General features: G+C 40.6%; 1 protein-coding gene across 5 annotated transcripts in view; it reads right to left on the reverse strand.

Moving 5' to 3' along the window:
• LOC115861121 (uncharacterized) overlaps window positions 1-24,519 on the reverse strand; it is a 341,531-nt gene that overhangs the window by 113,588 nt on the left and 203,424 nt on the right. For 4 of the 5 annotated variants that reach the window (XR_009558973.1, XR_011376722.1, XR_009558975.1 and 1 more), the window contains exon 5: window positions 11,845-11,897. The exons of the other annotated variant lie outside the window; for it this stretch is intronic. The gene's annotated coding sequence lies outside the window, so the exon portion shown is untranslated. The remainder of the gene's footprint in view (window positions 1-11,844; window positions 11,898-24,519) is intronic. 5 annotated transcript variants of the gene reach the window in all.

The following is a 24,519-nucleotide window of genomic DNA, read 5'->3' on the forward strand; positions in this document are numbered from 1 at the left end:
ACAAAGTGAGAGAGTGGCATGCACATATATATTCTACCAAATGTAAAACAGACAGCTAGCGGGAAGCAGCCACATAGCACAGGGAGATCAGCTCAGTGTTTTGTGACCACCTAGAGGGGTGGCATAGGGAGGGTGGGAGGGAGATGCAAGAGGGAGGAGATATGGAGATATATATATATATATATATATATATATATATATATATATATGTATAACTGATTCACTTTGTTATACAGCAGAAACTAACACAACATTGTAAAGCAATTATACTCCAATACAGATGTTAAAAAACAAACAAACAGGAGAAATACAATACATAGCAGAGTTTGGGGTCAATAGCTCCACCCCCTGCAGGCTATGCAATCTATCTGGGCTTCACTTGTCTCAGCTGTAAAATATGGATAATAACACTTAATTTTAAAGGTTTTAAAGAGATTTGACATGTTATATATATCAAGTTCCTGACACTCGGACACTCTTATTACACTCAAGAAAAATAGTAGTAGCTGCCATCGCCACCAGTGCCACTATTATCGTGGTTATTATGATTCATCTTGTATTTCTATTAATCACAGGAACTTTCTCTGGAATCGCATCCCTGTGTATCAATATCTGTTGGGAGAGGAGTCAACTTATTCATTCATTAAACAAATATTTCTGAAAAACAAATAAAAAGAATTACCATATGACCCAGCAATCCCACTACTGGGCATATACCCAGAGAAAACTATAATTCAAAAAGACACATGCACCCCAATGTTCATTGCAGCACTATTTATAATAGCCAGGTGATGAAAGCAACCTAAATGCTCATCAACAGACAAATGGATAAAGAAGATGTGGTACATATATACAATGGAATATTACTCAGCCATAAAAAGGAATGATATTGGATCATTTGTAGAGACGTGGATGGACCTAGAGACTGTCCTACAGAGTGAAGTAAGTCAGAAAGAGAAAAACAAATATTGTATATTAACACATATATGTGGAATCTAGAAAAATTGTACAGATGAACCAGTGTGCAAGGCAGAAATAGAGACACAGATGTAGAGAAAAAAATGTATGGACACCAAGGGGGGACAGTGGGGGGTGGGGGTGTGGGGGGGATGAAAAAGATAAAATAAAATAAAGTGTTTAGCACAGGTTAGCACAGTTTAACCACGCACATTGTAGACACTCAATCTGCTGTTCCCAATGTGCCTGAATATCCTGTTCCTCCTGTCTCCCTCCTTCCTCTACTCTCCTTCTTTCTTCCTTCTTCCAGGGAAGCTCTGCTGAAGGCTACAATACATCCCAAAAGGCAGACCAGGAGCAGATCATGCAGCTGAGAGACCATGGCTGAGGGTTTTATTTCAAGATGATGGGGAGCCATGGATGGTCATTAAATAACAAGAAGGTCTGCAACAATTTTGAGTGGAGGGGAGAAAAGATCAGAATCTTTGAAAGCAGTCAAGAAGCTCTACAGGTGAGGAATGATGAGAACTTAACTAAGGTGGTAAAGGTGGGCAAGAAGCGGAAGAATCAAATTAGGGAAATGAGGCAGAATCAATAAAGCTCGGCAACAGATTCAATATGAGGTTAAGAGAGAGAGGAGTGAAGAATGAAGATGAAGTTCAACCTCAGACGACTAGAAGACTGTGATGCCCTTAACAGAAGTCTGCCAGGAAAAGGGATAGGTTGGATGGACAAAGATATATATCTTGTCTAGGACAGGAATGAGGCACATGCAAGCCTAAATGTCTAACAGACAGCTAGAAGATTGACAGAGATTCCATGAGGGTCAACCGTGTCCGTCTTGTTATATGCCCAGTGCCTAAGGCAGAGCCTGTGTAGTATAGACGATCAATAAACACTTTCTGAATGAATGCTGGGCCAGAATTCAGGCAAGAACTTGAGCCTGGAAATGAGTGTTTTGGAGTCTCCTTATATAGATTCATTAGCTGAAAACATACAATTTAATGGAGCAGCCCAAGTATAGAGTGATAGGCAGAGAGGAAAGGCGGTCCAAGGAGGAATCTTCATGGGGAAGATGCTGACAAGTGTCAGTAGGTCTTTACCAGGGTTGATAAGTGAGGAAAGAAGAGTCAGCAAGGTGAACGTACACCAGAGAGATCTCTCAGAAAGTGGGTCTTCTATTCTGAGGTTGAGAACCATTACATCAGCATTCCCAGAAGCTACAGCTTGGAATCCTAGAAGGACGAGGGCCCCGCTGGCACCTGAACAAGAAGAGAGTTGCAGAAAAAGCAACAGAGCAAAAACCTCCCCAGCTTGTTAAATCCTGCTTGAGGCAAAAGAAATTCCAGCAGATTCCAGGAAACTGTCAAGAGGAGGAATTGCCCTCACTAAGACAGCATGACAGCCATATCCCAATAGGGCCAAGATGCCTTGTCAGGGTGTCACCGAGCAGGACCCTCAGCGGCCAAAGAAGCCAGTCTGACAGTTGAGTGTTGATACCCCATTGTTTCGCTTTGTCCCTCCCAGCAATTCCAAAGATTCACCCACTTCCCTTGGGTCTGAGCTGCTTGCAACAAAGGGAAAGTATTTTCCCACTCAGCAACTATGATCCTTGCTAGTCTTGCTCGGTCTTTCTTGACTGATTTGGCTCATAATTTAGTCATCTCCTTGCTGTCTTTCCTGGGTAACCCCCAAGTTACTGCCGTTGTGGAAGAAGGGACATTGCCCTGAAGTGGCAGTGCTTGAAATTGATCTTCAAAGAAAAATAATGTTATTTCTTTTCAATTGTTATATATGCTTTCATGGTTTTTTAGAAGGGAGGAAATATCTTTTCTGGTTCTATTGGAAGAGGGGGAGAGAGATCTAAAATATTAAATTCCAAAGACTTTCTTGACCTTCACACCTGACACAATCCCTGTTCCAGGTCCCAGCGTGAGGACTCAGTAAATGTTTGGTCAAGTAAATTCATGCAATCAGAGGGCATTCCCTCACGGGCAACACTTATTGTGGGTCAAAAACTATTCTTCCAGCTGTGTGCTCTGTCTCCTGGAACCAAGTCACTGTTTTCTCCAAGCCAAACAAAGTCACTGTTGACATTCTTCCTACTGCTGCCTTTAGTCGCTCACCAAGCTATTGGGTTTTACTCCACAAATCCCTTTCAGATTAGCCCTCACCCCTATATCCCTACTGTCACAGCCTTCCTTTAGGGTTTATTATCTAGAGCTAGAAAGCATCATTACGATAATTGTCTCTCTCTTGGTTCTAGCCAGGAGGAATTTGTTCTAGTAACTATACCCTATATATATGCTAGTTATCTTTGCCAAATAAAATTATATCATTATTCTCTTATATAAAAAAACTCCTGGGGACTTCCCTGGTGGTCCAGTGGTTGAGAATCTGCCTTCCAATGCAGGGGATGCAGGTTCGATCCCTGGTCAGGGAACTGAGATCCCACATGCTGCAGGGCAACTAAGTCCACGTACTGCAACTACTGAGCCCACGTGCCACAACTAGAGAGAAGCCCACGTGCTGAAACGAAAGAGCCCATGTGCCACAATTAAGATCTGATGCAGCCAAAATTAAAATAAATAAATAAGTAAATATTCTTTAAAAAACCTCCTGGGAATCAATCAATTTTTTCCAGAATAAACTCTATACTCCCTACCGAACTTTCCAGCCTCACCCCTAGTTGCTTCTCCCATTTCAGCCAGTGTCCCAGCCACTCTGAGCTACTCATTTTTCCTAAAATGCAACCAATTCTAAGATGCGTGTGTACCTTTCCTTTCCTTTCCCCAGAAGTCCTTGCCCTCTTTTGATTGCAGAGCAATTTATCTTCTATAATCCCCTTGCCAGTCCTTCATGGTCTCAAACTTGGTCCCACTCACCCTACCCTACTCTGCTTGTATCCTAAGTGTTGAGGCAAGAGATCCATCATCCTCTGTCCTTTGAGGGGGACAAAGGACATCCCTTGTCTCCCGCAAGAGAGGACATAGTCCTCCAAGATAGAGTTTTATCTCCACTATTTATTTCCTGAAATGCCCCCAGAGTGGGAAGGACAAATAGCATCATGTCCATTTGATATGTGGAAGGAGACAGTCTCAGGCAGGAGTTGTCACAGCAAGACAAGATGTGGAAGGTAGCACAGAATCATTATCTGGCTCTGTATCTTCTTGGCCCACTCACTGAGCAGCTCCACAAGGTACCACGTAGTACCCGAGAGCTCTTCTCACCCAGAATTCCAAGAAAAAAAATCCCAGCTCTCAGCAGGAGCCCAGGATGACCTGCTCTGTCCTGCCAGCCAGCAGGGCCAGTGATTCCTTCTAGAAAACTGTACTGTGTGGTGTAGATGTTTTCCTAAAAGAAATGAAGCAGTCTCTAGGAGAAATAAAGCTCAAAATTAAGTGCCCACAACCACACAACTTGATATTTATTATTGGGGAAAAACCAATATATGAACATGGAAAAATAAGCAAGCAATACAGAAAGATATACCATGAAAAGGACATCTATCTCTCAACACTTGTGCCCCATGCTCTCTCCCCAGCAGTTGTTTACCTCCTAAAACTATGCCGCTTTATATAATGAGTGCACATTTTTTAAATGAATGGAAACACAGTAAAAATACTAATCGATACCTTGCTCTTTTCACTTAAAATATACTTTAGAGGGCTTCCCTGGTAGCACAGTGGTTGAGAGTCCGCCTGCCGATGCAGGGCACATGGGTTCGTGCCCCGATCCGGGAAGACCCCACATGCCGCGGAGCGGCTGGGCCCGTGAGCCATGGCCGCTGAGCCTGCGCTCCGCAACGGGAGAGGCCACAACACTGAGAGGACCGCGTACCGCAAAAAAAAAAAAAAAAAAAAAAAAAAATATATATATATATATATATATACACTTTAGAGATCATTCTGTATGAGCCATAGACATCTAAGTCCTTTCATAGCTGCACAGTATTCAACTGTGTGGATGTGCCCCCAGTAGTTCAGCTTTCCTATTGATGGGCCCTTAAATTGTTTCCAGGCTCTAGTTATCAAAAGGGTTGCTGCAAATAGGTCATACATATGTCATCGTGCACATATGCCAATATCTGTGACATAAATTCATAAAACGGAAGACGATGGGCCAAAAGCTATGAAAATACAAACAAAAAAATGAAGGTCCTTCTGTGGATGATGGGTCCCTGGAGTTCTGAGTCATTCTACATGGCTCTGTTGGCCATCAGTGGGGAGCAGCTGACTTCAAACAGAGTGTCTGGCATGACACGGCCCTGCACTGCACACAGTAAAACCGCTCTGGGGTGAAAGAACTTGGGGTGCTTTGGTGTTTTCAAATTCATTGTCCATATATAAACCCTTAGCATGGTATTCAAGGCCTTTCATGATCTGGTGCATCATATAATGAAGTGATTTAGGTCTTATCTACAAGCCACACTCCTGCTTAAAAACTTGAAATCAGAATATAAGAGGTGCCAAGACGAACTCAGAGTGTGGTTAACTTTCCCCAAGGCATATGTAGACGTGGCCCCATGTTACATCTTCCTGGTCTGATCCCAAGTCATTAACCAACCCTCATGCATATCCCATAATAGTCATTAGTCACATTCAAAGAGGCAGAAAAAAGACTTTTAGTAATATAAGACCTAGGACATACCCAATTAGGAATAAAGATGTAGATTGGGAGTTTCACACTCATATACCTACGTAGCCCCACCACCACACACATACACAGACACACACCTTGTGTTATGACCAAGCCGAGTGGAGAGCTCAGGCCCCATCCAAATGCAGCCACCACTATTCAGTTCAGTTCCACTTCCGCTCCCTTGTGAGACAGCCAGCCTGCTATCACAAGAATTTACATGCTTCCAAGACAAATTAGAAATACAGATTTGTATGTAAAACTTCCAAATTGTATAGAATTTGAAAATAATATTTTAAAAAGTTAATCCTAGGCCAGGCGAAAAAAAAAGCATATTGTCAGATTAGGTCCATGAGCCCTCAGATCTCTCTGCTCTCTTTCCCCTTCTTCTCCAAACAAGTTCTCGCAGTACTCAGCATCCATGCTTCCAACCTAAGTAATAGAAATCCACAAAGGTCTCCAACTTACAGCTGAAACAGAGGCTGGAAAGCAAGCCCACTTTTGTTGAAAGGAATGTTCTGAAGGACTCTCTGAGCCTGTGCTCCAGCTGTTGGAATGAAGCTCACATACTAAGCATTCTGAGGACCTCACAAGACAAGTTATAATTAAGAGCTAAATTATATATGACCAGCTGGTGAACTGAGTGTGTTGGGCCATAAAACAATGATCAGTCAGATCAACTTAAGAAAGCGACATTGCTTCATTACCAACCCTAAAGCTGCTTTGTTATCCGAGGCTTCTTGACCATTTCCCACTCCCCAGGTGGTGTTCTTTCCTCGATCCTTTGAAATGAGTTGTGTGCTCCTTCCTAAAGTGCCTCAGAGGAAGAGCAGAAAATCCGGGGGCTCCTCACACCCATCCTTTCCATTCTCCCTTTGAGTGGGATGTGCAAATTTGTTCCTCCTTGGAACAGCCTCTTGTACATATGGCATGTTCTTGGAGGAGATGTGCCTGCATCTTTGGGAACTCACTCGGGGCGGGGCTGGCACTAGCCTACGGCCTTCCCTTTCAGAACCAGAACAGCGGGGAAATGGGTCTTCAGGTTACCAGTCAACAGCACCCCAAATCTGGCTACCACTGTGTGTGTACAGGAAAACCAGGGTGGATTTAGATGCATTTGACCCTGATTTTTCTGTTACTATGTTGAAATGTGAAACACTGGGAGAGATTTGAAATTTTCCATGTTATATATAAACCTTGCTGGGAAATTAAAAGTATCTCTCTACATATTCCACTCTATTGGCTGCCCAGCACCCCTTCAATGGTCTCTTGATAATATCACCCGGATTTCCCTTTGGAAAATTATCTCTTCCTCACTGGCTTTGGGCTTCGGGACTATTTTCCCAGATGCTTTTTTTATCTTACCCTAGTCATAGCATGAAAACATTCTGTCATTCGTTCAGTGGTTCATTTCACAAATACTGAGCATCTACTTTGTTTCAAGTACTGTCCTTGGTGCTGAAAACATAGATTGATAATTAATAGTCTTCTCACTTCTGACTTTATGGAGCTTACCTTTGGCCTAAGCGGGGCTAACTGTCAAGCTCCTTCAATGGAATTAGGATTGTAAACAGAATGACACAATAACTAAAAATGATTGGACTCATCTATTCCAGCTTTGGCACCCTTGTGAGATGTGGGAGGAATTTCTGATTCTCGGACCCAAGAATTACTTACATTTCTATCCACAGGAACTGCTGGGTGCTTACTTATATCTATATCCCTTTCCCCAGCCTTGCCATCAATGCCATGAGTACTCAACATACTTCCAATAAAATCCTCTTTTGTTTTTATTTACTGGTGTCAATTTTTACTACTTATAAACCAAGAACCTCCACTAATGTTGGAGCTGCTTCTCAGCCTATCTGGTCACTAAGCTGGCTTGGGTATCTCATCTTACCAAAACTTGGAGTGTTTTTTTAAAACAATCAGTTTGATAAAAACAATAAAACAATTAGTTGAAAATAACTGAATCCACGCTGTAGAAAACATTACATGCAATTTGACACTACCCTTCTCTCTCTCTCCCTCTCTCTCTCTCTCTCTCTCTCTCTCTCTCGCTCTCTCATAGCTCTTCTCTCTTGATCCCCCATAGAAATCAAGACTATCTAAAGCACAATTTTTTTGGGCCAAGCCAGGCAGAATGCAGGATCCCAGTTCCCAAACCAGGGATCGAACCCATGCCCCCTGTAGTGGAAGTGCACGGTCCCAACCACTGGACCACCAGGGAAGTCCCTAATGCACAATTTTAATAATAACCATTGGTGTCTTCTCACTAGGATATTGTTACTGTCTTTAGGCAGTGGTAGCTAGGAATATGTATGCCCTAGTTCTTGCCTATCTTGGTTTCTTCCATATTTTAACTCACCCACTTCTCCATCCCTCAGTGACTGGCATAGCTCACTGTTTGGAGCATGCTTTAGTAAAGGTTTTGTATCAGTGCAAATATCCTAATGGCTTGTCTTTCAGACTCTCTGTATAGTGTAGTTTCAAGTGAGTCTTGAAGGGAATGTGAGTCTCTGAGATGTGCCGCAAATGCAGCCTATCCCTTTCTAAGCTGAATTGCACATGGCAGCAGAAAACATAAATCGTTTTGGTTATTTTCAGAGTCTAAGCAGATAATGTAAACAAATAAATATAGAAAGACATAAGGCAATATAAGGTTGTGGAAGCCTATGAATCAGAGAGCATGTGCCCTGCTTATAGAACCCGCCACCACCTGGCTATTGCCATGCAGAAATGTGGGCCCAGGATTGCCAGATCTTTCCATTTTTCAAGAGAAGTTTTGAAATCTGGATTTGTGGGTAAATCTACCAATTTTGGGATGTTGGCAATGAAATAAAAGGGAATTAATGCTTGAAAACAAAACAAGATATGTTTATGGGCAGATTTTCGCCAAGGAGCTGTCAGTTTTCAGCTCTGGATCTTCCTTCATCTCTGCAATTCATCTCATAATATACCAGCTGATTGTGCTTCTCGATACTTTTAGCTTTATGTTTTGCTTCTTCCTTATTCTCTCACCTTGTTTGGAATCGATAACCTTCTTCCAGACCACTTGCTTTATGGTGTTGCTCTAGGAATTACCCCAGGCTCTGATGCTCCGGTGCTCTTCACTTCATTCCAGGCCTGGGGATGGCTGTCCAAGCCTTCCAGCCTCCAGCCTCTGCTGTAATGCTCTCCATGACAAGGAATTTACTACCACCCATCAGATGATTCCATCATATGAAGCCATATAATGTAATGGAAAGCATGTAGATTTTAGCATAAAACAAATACGAGTTCATCCCAGCTTGGTTACTTAGCCTGTGCAAGCCACAGTTTTATCTGTTAAACAGATACTCGTTTGAGGAATTAAATGTGATGACATTGGCCAGCATGTTGTCCCTTTCACATAGGAAGTAAGGGGGTCATAGTGGTGGTTTCCATTCTTTCTATTATTTCTTCTCCATTCATCTTGGGAATGCCCTCCTGAGTACATATCAAATCTCACTTTCACATTGTAGTCTTCCAAAATTAAGAAACCATGTTCATATCTCCCCAGGTGTTCTCTTTTCCAGACTCAGTGGAACCGGTCAAGTGTAGAGGGACCCCCATATGGACATTAACCCCAGTCATTCCTGGGATTCAAGCAAGACGAGGAGGTGTGTTTGCAGCTGTGGTAGAGAGGGACTTCTGGAAGCCTGTCTGGGGGACTGAAGATCCATCTGGGAAAGGGATTATCTTAAGAAGAGGGTCTTGGGGAAAGGGTTTCATTCAGTTACAATGCTCCAATCTGAGAGTGGGAAGTGGTAATAGCGAAAAGGTCTTTCTCAGCACAGCATGTGAGATTTGTGCTCTAACACAGCACCTGTGGACACATGCCTGGCTGACTAAGGAGAAGGCAGTGCAAAAAGAAATGAGTAAAAGAAGAACAAAAGGAAAAGAGCTGTTATGACTTTGTAAAACATTGGGACCCAGGGCAGGATCTCTTGGAAGCTCATGAGACTGGACCGTGAGGGTGAGAGAGTTCTCCCATCGACACGGGCTTTGCTCCGCATCACCACCACCCCCAGCAGACAAACCCCTGTCAGGATTAAAGGGATACTGGCTCTGCAATGCTTTACACATTAAGCCTGCAAGAATTGCTATTATTCGGTGTGATGGTGTGTGGCTTATAGCAACTGTGACTTGACAATCAAGTAATGAGCTATTGATGAGGGAAATGAACCTGATGACAGCTGAGGCTGGAGACCATTAACATATAAGCCATTTCCTGCTGATGTTATCACCTGGGATTCTTTGATAATAGCTAATAATTATAACCACATTTATTGAGATGTTACTCTGTGCAGGGAGTGCTTTATACGGATTATTCCATGTAAGCCTCACAACTCTATGAGAAAATTGTTATTACTGTTCTGACTTACAGATGAGGAATCTGGGCAGATGAAAACAACACAGTTCCACAAAGTGTTGGGAAATGGGGGCTCAGGCATACTCATCAGTAGAGAGTTTAAGAGATACAAGCAGAGAAGTGACAGGGTGTAATAGGGAAGAACAAATCTGACTGCATATTAGATCTGTTTCTTTTACTTTAACCTTTGTATTCTACCGCCTTTGCTTCCAGTTAAGAATGTTGCCTATATCCTGAAATATACAGGGTAGCCCATTCTCAAGGCTCTGACCTTTAAGAGTATAACACTTCCATTCATATAGAGATAAAAAGTTGCTGAACAGAGAATAACATTTGACTCATTGGAGGTTTACAGGAACATTGTGACCTGACCTATGTGGACAGCTGCAAGAACAAAGGATTCCGACACCAAGAAGTTTGCAACAACTAACCACAACCCCTCCCCCTTTTAGTGTAAAAGAAGCCTGAATTCTGACTGGGGTAAGAGGGTTCTCTAGGACATTAGTCTGCCATCTTCTCGGTCTGCTGGCTTTCCAAATAAAGTCATTATTCCTCGCCCCAACAACTCGTCTCCCGATTTATTGGCCTGTCGTGCAGCAAGCAGAACGAGTTTGGACTCAGTAACAAGAGCACACGTGATCCCCTGAGCTATGATTGTCCTCAAGGAGGGATGACGCTCAGACTGGGCAGAGATAGGCTAGAAGCACCGTGGGTGAGGATTCCACAGAGATGGATGCTGCTCCTCTACTTGACCATGGTAATAGGGAAAGGGCAGCATCCGTGCCTTCCAGACATTTAGGTGCAAGGGGGATGAGCTGGGGATCTTGTTAAAAATGCAGATTCTGATTCAGTAGGTCTGGGGTGAGGCCCAAGATTCTGCACGTCTTAAAATCCCTAAGGGGATAATAATGCTGTGGGTCCACAGATCACATTATGTGTAGCAAGGATCTAGGCAACTATATAACAATGGAGCTTGTGGTTAAAGAACTGACCTTGTGGGGAAAGAGTAGCCCGGCTCTGGTCTCAACTTATGCTGCCACTGAGCAAATTCAAAGCTGCTGAACCAACTCACTGCTACAGTAGCAGAGAAGAGAGTAGTAAGGAAATGAGACCCCACAGCCATCCACATGGGTCTCTTCTTAGTTCTCCAAATGAAACTAAAATGCCTTGCTTTTCACAATTAAAAAAATTTCACATTCAATGTAGCAAAACCACAAAACTAATAAAGTTAATTTTTTAACATCAATTTAATGCGATGGTAATATGTTTAATATTGTGGTAAATCAGCACCCATTAAGTGAACGGGATATAAATTACTATAGCCAAGTTTCTTTTCCTTTTAGCAATGTCCCTCCGATTTTTAGTGTGAACTAACTGCAAAGCTTAGTTTTGTACAGCTCACAACGATGTTATGTGGCCTTCGCTTGATACAAAAGCGTCCTTTATCTATTATGCTCACCTCTCTTATTTTTGCATTAGCCTGTGACAATGAAAGTCACACATTATTGCTTTCATGATGACAAATCAAAATTTTCATTTAATAATTACATTAGAAGCTGAAGTCTTCTTTCATCAAAGTATCTTTCGATTGCAAAAAGGAATCTTTGTTTTTATTCCTGCCAAAATACTTCTAAGTGAATACAAGAACCGGAAGATGCAAAATTATGTGCCATCTTGTTTTTTAATTTTTAAAATTCATTTTTAAAAACTATTTTTTTCTTCCATCAAAACAGTGTATTTTTATTTCCTACTTCCTCATGTGAGAATATAGATAAAATATCAGTTCTGTTTCCATCGCTACTTCCCAAACTTCTTCTGAATTGTTACTTTTATACTGTCACATTTACAATACTTACATTTGGTTCTAGAATGGTAATTAATTCCTCTGAGCTTTATCAGTAGGTTGATTCTGAAAATGAAAATCAATAGTTATTTCATTACTATGACTGTGAAAACGTGGTTCACCACAACTGTTTCTCTCTACAGTTAAATGTTCTTTCTCATATGACTTCTTGCCTGGAGTTCAATTTTTTTGGAACTAATTACTTTTGGCATATTGTAAATTTTGTTCAACCTCTCCTATAAATTTAGTATCCTATCAAGTTCTCCCGTTTCCCTGGAGATAATGTCTGATTATGTCTTTATTCTACCATACTATTTACTGATACTTAGCTATGTATTGAAACTTTTTTTTTTAACAGCTTTATTGGAGTATAATTGCTTTACAATGGTGTGTTAGTTTCTGCTTTATAACACAGTGAATCAGTTATATATATACATATATCCCCATATCTCTTGCCTCTTGCATCTCCCTCCCTCCCACCCTCCTTATCCCACCCTTCTAGGTGGTCACAAAGCACCGAGCTGATCTCCCTGTGCTATGCAGCTGCTTCCCACTAGCTATCTATTTTACATTTGGTAGTGTATATATGTCCATGCCACTCTCTCACTTTGTACCAGCTTACCCTTCAGCCTCCCCATGTCCTCAAGTCCATTCTCTAGTAGGTCTGCATCTTTATTCCTGTCTTGCCCCTAGGTTCCTCATGACCTTTTTTTTTTAAGATTCCATATACATCTGTTAGCATACAGTATTTGTTTTTCTCTTTCTGACTTACTTCACTCTGCATGACAGACTCTAGGTCCATCCACCTCACTACAAATAACTCAATTTCGTTTCTTTTAATGGCTGAGGAATATTCCATTGTATATATGTGCCACACCTTCTTTATCCATTCATCTGTTGATGGACACTTAGGTTGTTCCCATGTCCTGGCTATTGTAAATAAAGCTGCAACGAACATTGTGGTATATGACTCTTTCTGAATTGTGGTTTACTTAGGGTAGATGCCCAGTAATGGGATTGCTGGGTCATATGGTAGTTCTATTTTTAGTTTTTAAGGAACCTCCATACTGTTCTCTATAGTGGCTGTATCAATTTACATTCCCACCAACAGTGCAAGAGTGTTCCCTTTCCTCCACACCCTCTCCAGCATTTATTGTTTCTAGATTTTTTGATGATGGACATTCTGACCAGTGTGAGATGATATCTCATTGTAATTTTGATTTGCATTTCTCTAATGATGAATGATGTTGAGTATTCTTTCATGTGTTTGTTGGCAATCTGTATATCTTCTTTGGAGAAATGTCTATTTAGGTCTTCTGCCCACTGTTGGACTGGGTTGTTTGTTTTTTTGATATTGAGCTGCATGAGCTGCTTGTAAATTTTGGAGATTAATCTTTTGTCAGTTGCTTCATTTGCAAATATGTTCTCCCATTCTGAGGGTTGTCTTTTCGTCTTGTTTATGGTTTCCTTTGCTGTGCAAAAGCTTTTAAGTTTCATTAGGTCCCATTTGTTTATTTTTGTTTTTATTTCCATTTCTCTAAGAGGTGGGTCAAAAAGGATCTTGCTGTGATTTATGCCATAGAGTATTCTGCCTATGTTTTCCTCTAAGAGTTTTATAGTGTCTGCCCTTACATTTAGGTCTTTAATCCATTTTGAGTTTATTTTTGTGTATGGTGTTAGGCAGTGTTCTAAATTCATTCTTTTACATGTAGCTGTCCAGTTTTCCCAGCACCACTTACTGAAGAGGCTGTCTTTTCTCCATGGTATATTCTTGCCTCCTTTATCAAAGATATGGTGTCCATATGTGTGTGGGTTTATCTCTGGGCTCTCTATCCTGTTCCATTGATCTATATTTCTGTTTTTGTGCCAGTACCATACTGTCTTGATTACTGTAGCTTTGTAGTATAGTCTGAAGTCAGGGAGTCTGATTCCTCCAGCTCCGTTTTTCTTTCTCAAGATTGCTTTGGCTATTCGGGGTCTTTTGTGTTTCCATACAAATTGTGAAACATTTTGTTCTAGTTCTGTGAAAAATGCCAGTGGTAGTTTGATAGGGATTTCACTGAATCTGTAGATTGCTTTGGGTAGTAGAGTCATTTTCACAATGTTGATTCTTCCAATCCAAGAACATGGTATATCTCTCCATCTATTTGTATCATCTTTAATTTCTTTCATCAGTGTCTTGTAATTTTTTAATACAGGTCTTTTGTCTCCTTAGGTAGGTTTATTCCTAGGTATTTCATTCTTTCTGATGCAATGGTAAATGGGAGTGTTTTCTTAATTTCACTTTCAGATTTTTCATCATTAGTGTATAGAAATGCAAGAGATTTCTGTGCATCAATTTTGTATGCTGCTACTTTACCAAATTCATTGATTAGCTCTAGTAGTTTTCTGGTAGCATCTTTAGGATTCTCTATGTATAGCATCATGTCATCTGCAAACAGTGACAGCTTTACTTCTTTTCCAATTCGGATGCCGTTTATTTCTTTTCCTTCTCTGATTGCTGTGGCTAAAACTTCCAAAACTACATTGAATAATAGTAGTGAGAGTGGGCAACCTTGTCTTGTTCCTGATCTTAGTGGAAATGGTTTCAGTTTTTCACCATTGAGGACGATGTTGACTGTGGGTTTGTCATATATGGCCTTTATTATGTTGAGGTAAGTTCCCTCTATGTCTACTTTCTGGAGGGTTTTTATCATAAATGGGTGTTGAATTTTGTTGAAAGTTTTCTCTGCATCTATTGAGATGATCATATTGGTTTTCTCCTTCAATTTGTTATTTTGCTGTATCACGTTGATTGATTTGCATATTTTGAAGAATCCTTGCATTCCTGGGATAAACCCCACTTGATCATGGTGTATGATCCTTTTAATGTGCTGTTGGATTCTGTTTGCTAGTATTTTGTTGAGGATTTTTGCATCTATGTTCATCAGTGATATTGGCCTGTAGTTTTCTTTCTTTGTGACATCTTTATTGGCTTTGGTACCAGGGTGATGGTGGCCTCGTAGAATGAGTTTGGGAGTGTTCCTCCCTCTGCTATATTTTGGAAGAGTTTCAGAAGGATAGGTGTTAGCGCTTCTCTAAATGTTTGATAGAATTTGCCTGTGAAGCCATCTGGTCCTGGGCTTTTGTTTGTTGGAAGATTTTTAATCACATTTTCAATTTCAGTGCTTGTGATTGGGCTGTTTATATTTTCTATTTCTTCCTGGTTCAGTCTCGGAAGGTTGTGCTTTTCTAAGAATTTGTCCATTTCTTCCAGGTTGTCCATTTTATTGGCGTACAGTTGCTTGTAGTAATCTCTCATGATCCTTTGTGTTTCTGCAGTGTCAGTTGTTACTTCTCCTTTTTCATTTCTAATTCTATTGATTGGAGTCTTCTCTCTTTTTTTCTTGATGAGTCTGGCTAATGGTTTATCAATTTTGTTTATCTTCTCAAAGAATCAGCTTTTACTTTTATTGATCTTTGCTATCGTTTCCTTCATTTCTTTTTCACTTATTTCTGATCTGATCTTTATGATTTTTTTTACTTCTGCTAACTTTGGGGTTCTTTTCTTCTTCTTTCTCTAATTGCTTTAGGTGTAAGGTTAGATTGTTTATTTGAGATGTTTCTTGTTTCTTGAGGTAGGATTGTATTGCTATAAGCTTCCCTCTTAGAACTGCTTTTGCTGCATCCCATAGGTTTTGGATCGTCGTGTTTTCGTTGTCATTTGTTTCTAGGTATTTTTTTATTTCCTCTTTGATTTCTTCAATGATCTCTTGGTTATTAAGAAGTGTATTGTTTAGCCTCCATGTGTCTGTATTTTTTACAGATTTTTTTCCTATAATTGATATCTAGTCTCATAGCGTTGTGGAAAAGATACTTGATACAATTTCAATTTTCTTAAATTTACCAAGGCTTGATTTGTGACCCAAAATATTATCTATCCTGGAGAATGTTCTATAAGCACTTGAGAAGAAAGTGTATTCTATTGTTTTTGGATGGATTGTACTATAAATATCAATTAAATCCATCTTGTTTAATGTATCATTTAAAGCTTGTGTTTCCTTATTTATTTTCATTTTGGATGATCTGTCCATTGGTGAAAGTGGGGTGTTAAAGTCCCCTACTATGATTGTGTTACTGTCGATTTCCCCTTTTATGGCTGTTAGTATTTGCCTTATGTATTGAGGTGCTCCTATGTTGGGTGCATAAATATTTACAATTGTTATATCTTCTTCTTGGATTGATCCCTTGATCATTATGCAGTGTCCTTCTTTGTCTCTTGTAATAGTCTTTGTTTTAAAGTCTATTTTGTCTGATATGAGAATTGCTACTCCAGCTTTCTTTTGATTTCCATTTGCATGGAATATCGTTTTCCATCCCTTCACTTTCAGTCTGTATGTGTCCCTAGGTCTGAAGTGGGCTATGTAGTGAATCTTAGATCAAAATAGTTGTTCCTCTGAAAGTCAAAAGCTCCTAATGTTTGGAGCTGATGATGAGTAGTATGATGCTGACTTCTTGTTTTCATTTTGATTTTTTTTCCTCATTTTTTGCTTTTAGGGTTTCCCTTTTATCATAGATGTTATGACATTTTGTGGTAATGTTCTATGTGGGTTTTTTGTTTTTGTTTCAATTCACTGGGCACTAGGTGTACATTTTCAATCTGAACATTAAAAGTCCTTCAGTTCTGGAGAACTGTCCTCATTACTTCTTTGATACTTTCCCCTATCATTTTTCCCTTGGTCAGATGTTCAGTGCTCTTGCATTGACCCTCTGGGTTTCCTTCTCATATTTTCCACCGCTTTGTTTTCATGTTCTTCTTCTGAGATATTTCCCAGATCTAATTTTCCAACTTTGCTATTGAATTATTTTCTCTTCTGACAAATACATATTTACTATCTAGGAGAGAATTTCTTAGTATGTGTTTACTCCATTTTCATTGTGTTCTATGCTTGTTTGAATATTTTCTCAAATCTCCCTGAGGACACACATTAGAGTTTGGAGAAGTTCCCTCCTGTTCTTTGCATGAATCCTGTTCCCTGTTGTGTGTCTGTTCATTTTGATGTCTCTCTTCCATGTTTGAGGGTCTCTCATTTGAAGACCTTTGACTTTTCATGCTCAAGAAGAAGTCAGTCAAACCTGATGAGGGTCCTGTGGTATAGATGAACCTTGCTCATTTTGCCAATTTGCTCTAAGTGAGAGCAGTTTGGGGAAGCAAGTAAACCATAACCTGGTGAGCCCCTAAATGATAAAATGTAAAAGACATTTCTCTGGAGCCTTCCAGTTTCTGTGGAAGAAAATACTCCTTTTTAAAAAAGTATTAGAGTAGAAGCTTAGCTTCCAAGAATTATGCCCTCCAGAGTGGAGTGGGTCTGACTGTTTCATATATAAACTTTTGATTAATCACATTGTTTTCTACCTCACAATTTTAATCCTACACTTTTTTTTTTTCTTTTTTTTGTGGTACTCGGGCCTCTCTCTGTTGTGGCCTCTCCCGATGCGGAGCGCAGGCTCAGCGGCCATGGCTCATGGGCCCAGCCGCTCCGCGGCAAGTGGGATCTCCCCGGACCGGGGCACGAACCCGTGTCCCCTGCATCAGCAGGTGGATTCTCAACCACTGTGCCACGAGGGAAGCCCCCTACTCTCTTTTATACATGATATTTCATAGTGCTGAGGCCCTTAAATACGTGGAAGGGCATATTGCCTCCCTCCTTATTTGAATCTCCTTTCTGTACATACTCTGGGCTGTGGCTTCCTTATTCTGTTTCACCAGTTTTCAATTCTTCATATCTTGTCCATCTTCCAGAAATTTGATAAAATCTTTCTTCTCATGGCTCTCTTTTTATCTTCTTATCATTGAATATTTAGACATCATTTTCATTCCTTTACTATCGTTTTACTGAGATACTGGTAGAGAAAGGGAACAAACTCATGTTGTCAAACAGTCAACTTCAACCAGAAGTCATTATTGTTATTTTAGCATCAGAAATGCCAATCTATTGCCAGCCTGATATGCTTACCTAGGTCTTTAAAGGTAAATGCTTCCTTTAATTGGCACCAATGATTACTTGGTGAAATTATAAACCACATGCAAAGACAGTACTTGATCATAAGGATATGTGTCAAATACGATGGTATTCCCTGTAAGTAATAGGGAAACCTCAACTCAATCTGTTTAAACAGTAAGGAAATGTATTATTTCATATATCATTAAATCAGGGGGAGGCAGAACCCACAGTGAGTAAAATCAGGACTGTTTAATTTTGAGATTTTGTTGACTGCTTTCCTCTGTATGTGGACTCACATTAGCTTCCATGCGGTGACAAAATGGCTTCCTGCACATACACAAGATGATTTCCTGCATGTATACAAGACGGCTTCCTGTGTGTACATAAGACAACTTCCTGCATGTAAAGAAGATGATTTCCTGCATGTACACAAGATGGCTTCCTGCACGTACATAACTTCCTGCATGTATACAAGATGATTTCTTTCATGTATACAAGATAACTTCCTGCACATACACAGATGATTTCCTGCATGTATACAAGATGATTTCCTACATGTGCACAGATGACTTCCTGCATCTACACAAGATGATTTCCTACATGAACACAAGATGACTTCCTGCATGTACAGAAGATGGCTTCCTGCACGTACACAGATGACTTTCTGCACGTACATAAAGTGATTTCTTGCATGTATACAAGATGAATTCCTGCATGTACCCAGATGACTTCCTGCATATATACAAAATGATTTCCTGCACGTGCACAGATGACTTCCTGCATCTACACAAGACAATTTCCTGCATGTACACAAATGACCTCCTGCATGTGCACAGATGACTTCCTGCACGTATACAGGATGATTTCCTGCCTATATACAAGATGATTTCCTGCATATATGCAAGATGACTTCCTGCATGTACATAAGATGATTTCCTGCATGTCCACAGATGACTTCCTACATGTATACAACATGACTGCATCCATATACACAGGATGATTTCCTGAATGTATACAAGATGATTTCCTGCATGTACACAGATGACTTCCTGCATGTGTACAAGATGATTTCCTGCATGTGTACAAGATGACTTCCTGGGGATCCCCTGGTGGCACAGTGGTTAAGAATTCACCTGCCAATGCAGGGGACACAGGTTCGAACCCTGGCCCGGGAAGATCCCACATGCCGCAGAGCAACTAAGCCTGTGTGCCACAACTACTGAGCCTGCGTTCTACAGCCTGCGAGCCACAGCTACTGAGCCTGTGTGCCACAACTACTGAAGCCCACCTGCGTGCCTAGAGCCCATGCTCCCCAAGAAGAGAAGCCACGAAAATGAGAAGCTCGCACACCACAATGAAGAGTAGCCCCCGCTCTCTGCAACTAGAGAAAGCCTGCGCACAGCAATGCAGACCCAACACAGTCAAAAATAAAAACAAATAAATTAATTAATTTTAAAAAAAGATGACTTCCTGCATGTATATAAGATGATTTCCTGCATGTACACAAGATGGCTTCCTTCATGGTCACTAGAGACAACTAGGGAAACTAGTTTTCCCATTTTTATATCCTGTGAATGACAGGGGAGAAAAACCTTCCCCCCAACCACAATATAAAAAGTCATCCTGCCAATCTCAAGCCTACCCCACACTTTTAAGTCATCAGGGAATGCTAGTTTACTTACTTAAATCTGTGTTTCTGAAACAAATAATTGCAAGGGAAATAGGATTGCAATGATTTGCATAAAGAAACCAGAATCCAACTTGAGAACATGGGCTGAGTGAGGCATGGGCATACCTGAAGAAAAGATGGGGCTTTGGAAAAGATGACTGGGAAATAGGACACAATAGGTAAACCATTGTTGGGTGATCCAGGACATGCTTATATTTTAATTACTATTAATGCCAACATGGCAATGTACTATTTAAATATCCTCATGGAGAACTCTCAAGCACCTGACAACACATTCAGGAAATTCCTCACCTCACCACACCACACTGTTTCTCCAGATGCGGGCCTCCCCATCAATCACCCTCTCTATACTCCCTCCCTACAGAGAGTAGGCTCCACTTAATGTGCCCTCTGAGATGAAAGTTGCCTGGAGGCTCTTAATTGCCAGTCCAAGAGGCGAGTCCCCAGCAAAGATTTTGAGTCAGCTTTATGAGGGGTAAAGCCATGATGCTGTCCCAACCCCAGTGACATCCGAAAAAGAATGACCATTATTACTATTTTCCAACACTGCCTTTCCTTTCTACTGCCTAACTTCGATTTACAGCCCATGCTCAGTTCTTGATCACACTGCTATCTGCCTGCACCTCCCACATTAATATTCTGTGTGCAAGTAATTCATCTTCCAATGTATTACAAAAGTGTCAACCATGCTAGGTTCATCCAGGCAACATTAAAGTTCAATTAAAATAGAAACCTGCAGAGTAAGTGAATGTTACCTTACCTAGGCCCAAGATTAATTTCTCAGACTTTGAAGGTCCAAGTTTTGTTAGCAAAATCAGAAAAAATTATGTAGCTTGGGAAAACTGAGCAGGTCAAGTTTGACTAACTTTGCTTTTATTCATGGATTTATTCCATGCACATTCCCGAATGTCTACTCTGAGGAAGCAGCTGGATGAGGCCTTTAGGGAGACCTAGATATTCTCCACCCATAGAGCAGAGTCTTAAATAAAGTTCCCTAAAGACACAGACTACTGAGATGGAGATTACTTGAGGTGCTCTTGGAATTAGCACTTGGAAAGCAGTGAGTGAAGCAAAACTGATAAAAGGAAGAAGTTGAACAGAAATAGGTGGGAGGGAGATGCAAGAGGGAAGAGATATGGGGATATATGTATAATGTATAGCTGATTTCACTTTGTTATAAAGCAGAAACTAACACACCATTGTAAAGCAATTATACTCCAATAAAGAGGCTAAAAATAAATAAATAAAAAGCATTTTTTGTCCCCAATTCAAAAAAAAAAAACAAAAAAAGAAATGCAGTTGCAACAAAGGCCTGAGCTTGTCCTACAGGGAGCTCTGAAGGGGGGATGGCCTTTTGTCATGATCCTGAATTGAAGCGAGGAAGCCAGGGCTGTGTGCCTTCACTTGATCAGTCACTAGAATTTCACTGCTCCTGAGGAAAGGCTATAACTTTTGGCAAGGCAACTCCCTTCAGCTGAAAACAATTCTGGCAGAGTGACTCAGCTGTGAGCTGTCTGCAGCCAAAACTCCCAGCAGCTGAGGAATGAGTGCTTTAGTTCTGAGGGGAATCTGGGCAGTTCACCACTGCTTCCACACCAGTAAGTGGAGTTGAAAATGTATAGCTTGACTTCTGGTCAAGGGAGATTTATAAGGTAGGTGTCTTGAAGCCCTACTGCTATTCCAAATACATGGCAACAAATGACAAAATATAAAAAGTAATTAGCAAAGATGCACATTCGCATATGATACAAAAAAACAAAGATTAAAAAGATACATTTGTGTGTTTGACACATTGCCCTAATACAAACGTTCTTTGTGGGCACAAGATGGGTTTTTACAGCAATAAGATGACATTCTATAGTAATTAGAGCAACAGGCTTCCTTATTCGTATCCTATGAGAGAGGGAAAAATCAACCTCTCCTTTAACCACAAAATAAAAGTCCTACCCTCCAGTCTGTGTCATCAGAAACGGAAGATGGTAAAGGGGTTCCTGGAGCAGTAAAAGGCGGCCAGGGGTTTGGCTCCTGCAAGGAAATGGAGACTGAACACTCCCCATGACAGGAAGGGGACAAGAGCCAAGGTTACTGCTCGAGCCCAGGAGATAGATTATCTTTTCCCGTCTCTGAAAGAAAGCTGAAAAAGCTGAGACTTACTACAATGAGAGAGCGAGGCGGGCAGGAGGGAGTAGATACAGCCTCAACCCAAAACTTGGACGAGCAGTCCAGCGGCTCAGTAGCTGCATCTATGTTAGTGCAATATTATCAACAAGTACCTTAATCCAATAAGAGAAAACTGGGTTCTGGACCAGGGGCCACGAAGAGCCAGGTGCAAAACTGGTTAAGTAGGGAGGAGTGGGCACAGAGAAAAAGAGGAGGGGAAAAAAGGTTTTCACTGAAGTTGAGACAATAATGCAAAATAATAAAATATTTAGTGAGATCTAATGTTAAGAGAGAAATCCTGGACTCCCCTGGTGGTCCAGTGGTTAAGAGTCCACACTTCCAATGCAGGGCACACGGGTTTGATTCCTGATCAAGGAAGTTCCGCATGCCACACGGTGTGGACAAAAAAAAAAAAAAAAAAAGGCAAGAAATCCCATAGAATCCACAATGAACAATCAACAATGAGTAATCATTAATGAAAATAACAATAATGCAAATAATAGAATAATCTGAAGTTAACATTAAAATAATTATATTCCAGAGGATGACATCAGCATCATGGTGGCATAAGAAGCCCCTCATTGTTGTCCCCCTTCCCCCCAACCAACAACAAAGATTCGGCATCCATCCATGGACAAAAGTACCTTTAGGGACCTATGGGATCCAGCATCACATAGGACCTGAGAGGAGCCTCACCAACCCATGTGTTGAAAAATAGGTAAGTAGACCTTGGTCCTGGCTGTGGACCCTGCTGTGGCCCATGAATTGGCTCCAGCCTCTCTCAACTGCAGCCCATGAGCCCCCAGAAAACACTATCTTAGATAATCACCCACAAATGAGAGAGCCTTTGTGGAAGTCCAGGTTTCAAGAGGAGAGGTTCCAGCACACTGCTGGGGGAAAAAATATGAGCTTGGATGCACCACAGTGGATGAGAGGAACAGTTTCATTGAATAGATAAAGAATTTGTGGGATATGCATCATATATATATGAAAAAGTATTCAGCCACGAGAAGGAAGTAAATCCTGCTCTTTGCAAACAACCTGGATGGACCTTGACAGCATTACGCTAAATGAAATAAGTCAGACAAAGAAAGACAAACACTGTATGATATCACTTATATGTGGAATCTAAAAAAGTTGAAATTGGGAATTCCGTGGCAGTCCAGTGGTTAGGACTCTGTGCTTTCACTGCTGAGGGCCGGGGTTCAAACTCTGGTTGGGGAACAAAGATCCCACAGCCAAAAAAAAATGTTGAAGTTTGCTTTAGAAACAAAGTGTAGAACTGTGGTTACCAGGAGCTGGGGAGGGGATGGGGGGTGTGGGGAAAGATGGGGAGACATTGATCAAAGGGTACAAGTTCCAGTTATAAGACAAATGCGTTCTGGGGATCTAATGTACAACATACTGACTGTAGTCAATAATACTGTATTATACACTTGAACATTGCTAAAGGAGTAAATCTTAATATTCTCCCCACAAAAAAGAAATGGGAATTATATGATAGATGGAGGTGTTAGCTAAGACTATGGTGGTAATCATTTTGCAATGTATACATATATCAGATCAACACATTGTATACCTTAAACTTAACACAATGTTATATGTCAATTATATGTCAATACACCTGGGGGGAAAAGTGAAAATCTAATAATTAATGTTCCATATCTTTGAAAGAAAAAAGGGAAGAAGTAGCAAATAACATTACTTTTAAAAAACCAAGAAGTTATGAGGGGACACAAATGGTTATAAAACATATATTAAAAAGTGTCTCCCAGAAATGCTGGAAATGAAAACAATTTTTAAATTTAACATTTTTAAATCAGTAGATGATATAAACTCTAGACTGGATATAATTAGCAAGAATTGGTTGGTCTTCCCTGGTGGTGCAGTGGTTGAGAATCTGCCTGCCAATGCAGGGGACACGGGTTCGAGCCCTGGTCTGCGAAGATCCCACATGCCGCGGAGCAACTAGGCCCGTGAGCCACAACTACTGAGCCTGTGCGTCTGGAGCTTGTGCTCCGCAACGAGAGGCCGCAGCAGTGAAAGGCCCGCGCACCACGATGAAGAGTGGCCCCTGCTCACCGCAACTGGGGAAAGCCATCGCACAGAAATGAAGACCCAACACAGCCAAAACTAAATAAATAAATTAAAAAAAAAAAAAAAAAGAATTGGTGAATTGAAAATACTGCTGAGAGTGCAGTAAAATGCAGAGAAATAGAAATATTTTTTCATTAAACAATAATTAAGAAACAGAGAATAAATTGATAGTCTCCAAAATACATCTAATAGAAAAATTCTAAGTATAGGATAAAGTGAGTGGCAGTGTAGAAACATTTAAAATTTTCCAGATTTGCTGCAAGAGAATTTTCCAGATTTGCTGCAAGACGCACCCAATCCAGGTAAAATAAATGAAAATGAATGCACATCCAGACGCATCCTAGTGAAATTTAAGGACATCAAGAAAAAATAGTCTTTAAGTTACCAGAAAGGAAATAGATTACCGACAAAGGAATGATAATTACATTGTCAGCAGACTTCTCATCCACAACCGTTAATGCCAGAAGGCAATCTTCACAGTGCTGAGGGGAAATAACCATAACCTATAATATCCTACCTTGCTAAATGTAAAGGAAAAATAAAGGCATTTTCAAATATACAACGATTAAAATAATATACTACCTGTAGACCCTTCTGGACACTCACAGAAAGAATTATCAAAAGACATAATTCAGGAAGAAAGAGATAATTTTTGCCCTGGGTGAGGCAGTCAGTAAACAAACATTTATTGAGCATCTATTATACACAGAACTGTGGGCTTGGCCCTGTAGGTACATGATCCCTGACTTACAGAGTT

This window comes from Globicephala melas, chromosome 15, assembly GCF_963455315.2.
Source record: "Globicephala melas chromosome 15, mGloMel1.2, whole genome shotgun sequence".
Lineage (NCBI taxonomy): Eukaryota > Metazoa > Chordata > Mammalia > Artiodactyla > Delphinidae > Globicephala > Globicephala melas.